Source organism: Arachis hypogaea, chromosome 16 (assembly GCF_003086295.3).
Source record: "Arachis hypogaea cultivar Tifrunner chromosome 16, arahy.Tifrunner.gnm2.J5K5, whole genome shotgun sequence".
In the NCBI taxonomy this organism is placed as follows: Eukaryota; Viridiplantae; Streptophyta; class Magnoliopsida; order Fabales; family Fabaceae; genus Arachis; species Arachis hypogaea.
Window position 1 is genome coordinate 94,714,506 of NC_092051.1, and position 8,421 is coordinate 94,722,926.

Consider the following 8,421-nt stretch of genomic DNA (forward strand, 5'->3'; position numbering starts at 1 on the left):
TAAAATAATAACAAAAAGACAAATTTTTCTAAAAGTTTTAGAAAAACAACTTTAAACTCAGAATTCCATAATTATTTTCATAAAATACTTAGGGAGTGATAAGAACATGTTAGTGAGGAGAAAATAAAAAAAAAAGATAAAATGTTGAAGAAAAGATAAAAACCGAAGAAAAAGAAAGTAAAACTTTAAAAGTAAAGATAAATGTCGATTAGGGAAGCCAACTAGAGGCAACATAGTTAGTACTCAACATTGCGTTTAGGGTTAGTAAAATATGAAAAGTTAAACTAATTCAACATAGACTTATTGAATCTATACTTAGAACAGGTTGATTATTTATACCAAAACTGAAACAATTTGCAAAGTAAAAGTCAAAGAGATAAAGAAAGAAAGAATGACGAAGTAGAGAAGTAAAGAGGTAACTACTAAATAATGAGATTAAGATGTTGATTATCTGCTGCAAGAAGGCAGTCAAATAGATTGTGGTAAGACTACTGAGAACGCTTTCCTGAGATATTTAGCTATAATGTTATTTTGTAAATCAGAAGACTCTTACAGAGGTATCAAGAACACATATAACTAGCATATGCTCCTATAAGTCAAAGGACTCTTATAGTGAGTGTGTGTGCATGTGCTCTTGTAAGTCAAAGGATTCTTACAGTGTGAGTATGTGTGCTCCTGTAAGTCAAAGAACTCTTAAAATGAGTGTGTTGGGCAGACATACGTTAACTAATTCTGCCCTGCAAGTCAAAAGACTCTTGCAGTGGATTGCCCCGTAAGTGAAAGAACTCTTGCTGTGGATTTTCCCGCAAGTTAAAGGACTCTTGCGATGGGTATTGCCAACAAGGAAGCCTTACCTGGTCAAAGATCTCTAGGTAACATTGGGAGAGAGTATGTAACCGAAATGAGCTCATTACCTGCACTAGGGTTAAACATGCATTATCCTTGTGTGCGCATTATTCCTTATTCTATAATCTCTGTGTTTGTGTTTGTTTCTTATATTCCTCTATTTGTGTTTCTGCTTTTTGTTTTTTCTATTTATCTATTACTGTCTGACAAGAACGACAGAAGCGATTAACATAACTAATTAGCCCGACTCTACTAAGAACTCCTTAGTTCGTATCCCTTCATTTCTTCTTTCAGATGGAAGTAGGAGTACCCTTCTATAATCTGCTGATGATCATTCCGCAAAGAGGATTATGCTCTATGTAGTCTTTTGAGTCTAGGGTGAACTCCGTTCTCTACTTATATGTAAATACTGTGAGATCTGCCGACGTTTGCACCCCGTTTGAATACAAACTTTAACCTAAATTTTTTGTACGAGGCTCCTGTTATGTGACTACTTGATGAAGTACCAGTGAGACGCCTATGACAACACATGATCATGTAGAGGAGTAGTAGATGATGTTTTGCATTTTGATGACGTTCGACTTGACTCGAGTTTTAAAGACCTAGAACATACTTTTTCTCGTTTTTGTAGTTTAGAGGGATTAGGTGAGTATAGAATCTAGACTAGCTTGAGTGCCAATTTAGGGACTTTTTGAATAAATCAGGGCCTGAGACGTCGTATGTATACATATGTATATAATTATTATCTAGTTATTTCTAGGAGTGTTTTAACTTTTAACTAAGATCTATACTTTAATAAAAGTGACTGCTTGTCGTTAACTGCTTGATATATATATAAATTTGGTTGTTTATAAATGTTTTATCAATTAGTATTCATACTTTTATATGTGTATGTGATACTTATTATACCAAACGTTTTAGAAAAAATTACTCATAAAAATGATAATACTCTAACAAAATACAGACTCATATAATAAATAATAGATAATAATTAAAAAGACAAATTAATAACACTCAATTTTTGGTATAATCTAGCCATATTGAACATTAATAGTTACAAACCTCAACTCCAAGCAACAATAAAAATAATTGCACACGTTTAATTCTTCCATAAACCATTCTCCAATCGATCTAAAAAACAAAAAACACTACAATCCTAAAATTTGTATCCAATTAAGCAACAACAATTTATTTAACAATGCGGCAACTATAACATCCTACCACACAGAGTCTTATGCTTAAGTCATAAAACAGAGGTGGCGAGGTATTACGACCTCTAAAAACAAAATTTAGTATATATAGTATTGTGAAAAATATTTATAATTAGGAGCCTTTGAAGAAAAAGGGGGTAAAACAAAATCGTTAAATTGAAAAACGCAACCCTCCGATCGATAACGTAACGAAACAGATAAAGGATAAGCTAACGCGAATATATAAACAAGAGAGTGCCAAAGATACGAATATCAAAACTCAAGACTCGGTTTGTGAAGATAACCGGCCCGAGCATAGCAGTATACATGATGAGCGGATAATTTATACGCTTTTTGGCATTGTTTTTAGTATGTTTTTAGTAGGATCTAGTTACTTTTAGGGATGTTTTCATTAGTTTTTATGTTAAATTCACATTTCTGGACTTTACTATGAGTTTGTGTGTTTTTCTGTGATTTCAGGTATTTTCTGGCTGAAATTGAGGGACTTGAGCAAAAATCAGATTCAGAGGTAGAAGAAGGACTGCTGATGTTGTTGGATTCTGACCTCGCTGCACCCAAAGTGGATTTTCTGGAGCTACAGAACTCAAAATGGAGCGCTTTCAATTGCGTTGGAAGGTAGACATCTAGGGCTTTCCAGCAATATATAATAGTCCATACTTTGGCCGAGTTTAGATGACGCAAAAGGGCGTTGAACGCCAGTTCTATGCTGCAGTCTGGAGTTAAACGCCAGAAACACGTCACGAACCAGAGTTGAACGCCAAAAACACGTTACAACTTGGCGTTCAACTCCAAAAGAAGCCTCTGCACCTGTAAACTTCAAGCTCAGCCCAAGCACACACCAAGTGGGCCCCGGAAGTAGATTTATGCATCAATTACTTACTTCTGTAAACCCTAGTAGCTAGTTTAGTATAAATAGGACTTTTTACTATTGTATTAGACATCTTATGATTTTTAATTCAACTTTGGATCATATTGACCACGTTTGGGGGCTGGCCATTCGGCCATGCCTGAACCTTCATCACTTATGTATTTTCAACGGTAGAGTTTCTACACACCATAGATTAAGGTGTGGAGCTCTGCTGTTCCTCAAAGATTAATGCAAAGTACTACTGTTTTTCTATTCAATTCAACTTATTCCGCTTCTAAGATATCCATTCGCACTTCAACATGAATGTGATGATCGTGACAGTCATCATCATTCCCTATGAACACGTGCCTGACAACCACTTCCGTTCTACCTTAGATTGAATGAGTATCTCTTGGATTCCTTAATCAGAATCTTCGTGGTATAAGTTAGAACCCATGGATGGTCATTCCTGAGATTTGGAAAGTCTAAACATTGTCTATGGTATTCCGAGTAGGATCTGGGAAGGGATGGCTGTGACGAGCTTCAAACTCGCGAGTGCTGGGCGTAGTGACAGACGCAAAAGGATCAATGGATCCTATTCCAGTATGATCGAGAACCGACAGATGATTAGCCTTGCAGTGACAGCGCATTGGACCATTTTCACTGAGAGGACAGGATGTAGCCATTGACAATGGTGATGCCTAACATATAGCTTGCCATGGAAAGGAGTAGGATTGATTGGATGAAGACAGCAGGAAAACAGAGGTTCAGAGGGATGAAAGCATCTCTATATGCTTATCTGAAATTCTCACCAATGAATTACATAAGTATCTCTATTCTATTTTCTGTTTATTTACTATTATTATTCGAAAACTCCATAACCATTTAATATCAGCCTGACTGAGATTTACAAGGTGACCATAGCTTGCTTCAAGCCGACAATCTCTGTGGGATCGACCCTTACTCACGTAAGGTTTTATTACTTGGAAGACCCAGTGCACTTGCTGGTTAGTTGTATCGAAGTTGTGACAAATTACGAATTAAGATTAGAGCACCAAGTTTTTGGAGCCATTACCAGGGATCACAATTTCGTGCACCAAGTTTTTGGCGCCGTTGCCGGGGATTGTTCGAGTTTGGACAACTGACGGTTCATCTTGTTGCTCAGATTAGGTAATTTTCCTTTTGTTTTATTTTCAAAAATTTTTTTTTTCAAAAATCTTTCAAAAATTCCTCATCTGTTTTCGAAAATTATTCTAAATTTTTAAGAATGAATTCTAGTGTTTCATGAAGCATGTTGAAGCCTGGCTAGCTGTAAAGCCAAGTCCAATTCTTTTGGACTGTGGCTTCCAACCATCAGCATAGAGGCAAGTTAATTGGAATATCAGCTGTTGCATGCCTGATTTATATCCTAAAGCTGGCTGGCTATTAAGCCATGCCCAACCCTTGGATTGGAGCTTTAGGCCAACATTGAAAGATTCCTGGAATTCTTATTAAAAAATTTTTGAATTTCTTATTTTCTTTTTCCTATATGTTTTTCAAAAAAAATATACAAAAATCCAAAAAAAAAAAAAACAAAAAATTAATAAAATCATAAAAATCAAAAAAATATTTTATGTTGTTTGTTTGAGTCTTGTGTCAAATTTTAAGTTTGGTGTCAATTGCATACTCATCTTGCATTTTTTTTCGAAAATTGCATTCATGCATTGCATTCATCATGATCTTCAAGTTGTTCTTGATAAACCTTCTTGATTGATCTTCATATTATATTGTTTTGTGTTGTATGGTGTTTTTCATATGCATTCTTGAATTTTCAGTGTCTAAATATTAAAAATTTCTAAGTTTGGTGTCTTGCATGTTTTCTTTACATCAAAAATTTTTCAAAAATATATTCTTGATGTTCATCATGATCTTCAAAGTGTTCTTGGTGTTCATCTTGACATTCATAGTGTTCTTGCATGCATTCATTGTTTTGATCTAAAAATTCTCATGCATTGAGTCTTTTTCATGTTTTTCTCTTTCTTCATTAAAAAAATTCAAAAATAAAAAAAATATCTTTTCCTTTTTCACTCATAAATTTTCAAAAATTTGAGTTGACTTTTTCAAAACTTTTTAAAATTTAGTTGTTTCTTATGAGTCAAGTCAAATTTTAAATTTAAAATCTTATCTTTTTCAAAATCTTTTTCAAAAATCATATCTTTTTCATTTTTCTTATTTATTTTTGAAAATTCTAAAAATATTTTTCAAAAATATTTTTCTTAATTTTATATCATATTTTCGAAAATATCCTCAACAATTAATGTTTTGATTCAAAAATTTCAAGTTTGTGGCTTGCTTGTTAAGAAAGATTCAAACTTTAAGTTCTAGAATCATATTTTGTGATTTCTTGTGAATCAAGTCATTAATTGTGATTTTAAAAATCAAATCTTTTTCAAAACTAATTTCAACCATATCTTTTCAAAAATATCTTTTTATCTTATCTTTTTCAAAATCATATCTTTTTAATCATACCTTTTCATATCATATCTTTTTCAAATATCTTTTCTAACTACTTATCTTCTTATTTTTTAAAAAAAAAATTGATTTTCAAAATTTGTTTCAACTAACTAATTAACTTTTTGTTTGTTTCTTATCTCTTTCAAAACTACTTAACTAACTATCCCTCTCTAATTTTCGAAAATACCTCCCTCTTTTTCAAAAATTCTTTTTAATTAATTAATTGTTTTAAAATTTTAAATTTTAATTTTAATTTTTCTTTAATTCTCGAAAATCATCAACCCTTTTTCAAAATTTTTTTTTCGAAAACTTCTCTCTCATCTTCTTCTATTTATTTAATTACTTACTAACACTTCTCTTCATCTCCATCCCTACCATTGGAGCAAACAATTTTGAGCTTAAGCCTCCATTAGTTTCTCTGATGCAACAAAACTGCAAGTTTCATGGACTTCCATCTGAAGATCCTTTTCAGTTCTTAACTGAATTCTTGCAGATATGTGATACTGTTAAGACTAATGGAGTAAATCCTGAAGTCTACAGGCTCATGCTTTTCCCTTTTGCTGTAAGAGACAGAGCTAGAATATGGTTGGACTCTCAACCCAAGGATAGCCTGAACTCTTGGGATAAGCTGGTCACGGCTTTCTTAGCCAAGTTCTTCCCTCCTCAAAAGCTTAGTAAGCTTAGAGTGGATGTTCAAACCTTCAGACAGAAAGAAGGAGAATCCCTCTATGAAGCTTGGGAGAGGTACAAGCAACTGACCAAAAAGTGTCCTTCTGACATGCTTTCAGAATGGACCATTCTGGATATATTCTATGATGGTCTGTCTGAGTTATCAAAGATGTCACTGGACCATTCTGCAGGTGGATCCATTCACCTAAAGAAAATGCCTGTAGAAGCTCAAGAACTCATTGACATGGTTGCTAATAACCAGTTCATGTACACTTCTGAAAGGAATCCTGTGAATAATGGGACGCCTATGAAGAAGGGAGTTCTTGAAATTGACACTCTGAATGCCATATTGGCTCAGAACAAACTATTGACTCAGCAGGTCAATATGATTTCTCAGAGTCTGAATGGAATGCAAGCTGCATCCAACAGTACTCAAGAGGCATCTTCTGAAGAAGAGGCTTATGATCCTGAGAACCCTGCAATAGCAGAGGTAAATTACATGGGTGAACCCTATGGAAACACTTATAATCCCTCATGGAGAAATCACCCAAATCTCTCATGAAAGGATCAACAAAAGCCTCAACAAGGCTTTACTAATGGTGGAAGAAACAGGTTTAACAATAGTAAACCTTTTTCATCATCCACTCAGCAACAGACAGAGAATTCTGAGCAGAATCCATCTAGCTTGGCAAATATAGTCTCTGATCTATCTAAGGCCACTCTAAGTTTCATGAATGAAACAAGGTCCTCCATTAGAAATTTGGAGGCACAAGTGGGCCAGCTGAGTAAGAAGATCACTGAAACCCCTCCCAGTGCTCTCCCAAGCAATACAGAAGAAAATCCAAAAGGAGAGTGCAAGGCCATTGATATAACCATCATGGCCGAATCCAAGGAGGAAGGGGAGGATGTGAATCCCAAGGAGGAAGACCTCCTGGGACATCCAGTGATCAATAAGGAGTTTCCCTCTGAGGAACCAAAGGAATCTGAGACTCATCTAGAGACCATAGAGATTCCATTAAACCTCCTTATGCCATTCATGAGCTCTGATGAGTATTCCTCTTCTGAAGAGAATGAGGATGTTACTGAAGAGCAAGTTGCCAAATTCATTGGTGCAATCATGAAGCTGAATGCCAATTTATTCGGTAATGAGACTTGGGAAGATGAACCTCCCATGTTCACCAATGAACTAAATGCATTGGATCAACTGAGATTGCCTCAGAAGAAACAGGATCCTGGAAAGTTCCTAATACCTTGTACCATAGGCACCATGACCTTTGAGAAGGCCCTATGTGACCTTGGGTCAGGGATAAACCTCATGCCACTCTCTGTAATGGAGAAACTGAGAATCTTTGAGGTGCAAGCTGCTAGAATCTCATTAGAAATGGCAGACAATTCAAGAAAAGAGGCTTATGGACAAGTAGAGGACATGCTAGTAAAGGTTGCAGGCCTTTACATCCCTGCTGATTTCATAATCCTAGATACTGAGAAGGATGAGGATGAGTGCATCATCCTTGGAAGACCTTTCCTAGCCACATCAGGAGCTGTGATAGATGTTAACAGAGGTGAATTAGTCCTTCAATTGAATGGGGACTCCCTTGTGTTTAGAGCACAAGGTTATCATCCTGAAAACATAGAAAAGAGGCACGATAAGCTTCTCTCACTGCAGAGTCAACCAGAGCCCCCACAGTCAAACTCTAAGTTTGGTGTTGAACTCCCATATCCAAACTCTAAGTTTGGTGTTAGGAAGTCTATAAAATTGACCTGATCACCTGTGTGGCTCCATGAGAGCCCACTGTCAAGCTATTGACATTAAAGAAGCGCTTGTTGGGAGGCAAACCAATTTTTATTTATCTAATTTTATTTTTATTGTTCTTTCATGTTTTATTAGGTTCATGATCATGTGGAGTCACAAAATAAATAGAAAAATAAAAAACAGAATAAAAAATAGCAGAAAAAAAATCACACCCTAGAGGAAGGGCTTACTGGCGTTTAAACGCCAGTAAGGAGCATCTGGCTGGCGTTCAATGCCAGAACAGAGCATGGATCTGGCGTTGAACGCCAGAAACAAGCAGCATCCTGGCGTTCAGACGCTAAAAATGCACACTGAGGAAAGCTGGTGCTGAACGCCAGAAACATGCTGCATCTGGGCGCTGAACGCCCAGAACAAGCATCAATTCGGCGTTTAATCGCCAGAATTGCATGCAAAGGCATTTTACATGCCTCAATGGTGCAGGGATGTAAATCCTTGACACTTCAGGATCTGTGGACCCCACAGGATCATCTCAGCATCTGTGGACCCCACAGAATCCCTACCTACCTCCACTCATATTCTTCCCTATTCTCAATGTTCATCCT

At 35.9% G+C, this 8,421-nt stretch overlaps 1 non-coding gene across 1 annotated transcript; it reads right to left on the reverse strand.

Moving 5' to 3' along the window:
• Positions 1-6,073: 6,073 nt before the first annotated feature.
• Positions 6,074-6,181, reverse strand: LOC112761451 (small nucleolar RNA R71). Its single transcript, XR_003181846.1, has one exon. It is a non-coding gene; the product is annotated as a small nucleolar RNA R71 (small nucleolar RNA).
• Between the last annotated feature and the right edge of the window lie 2,240 nt (positions 6,182-8,421).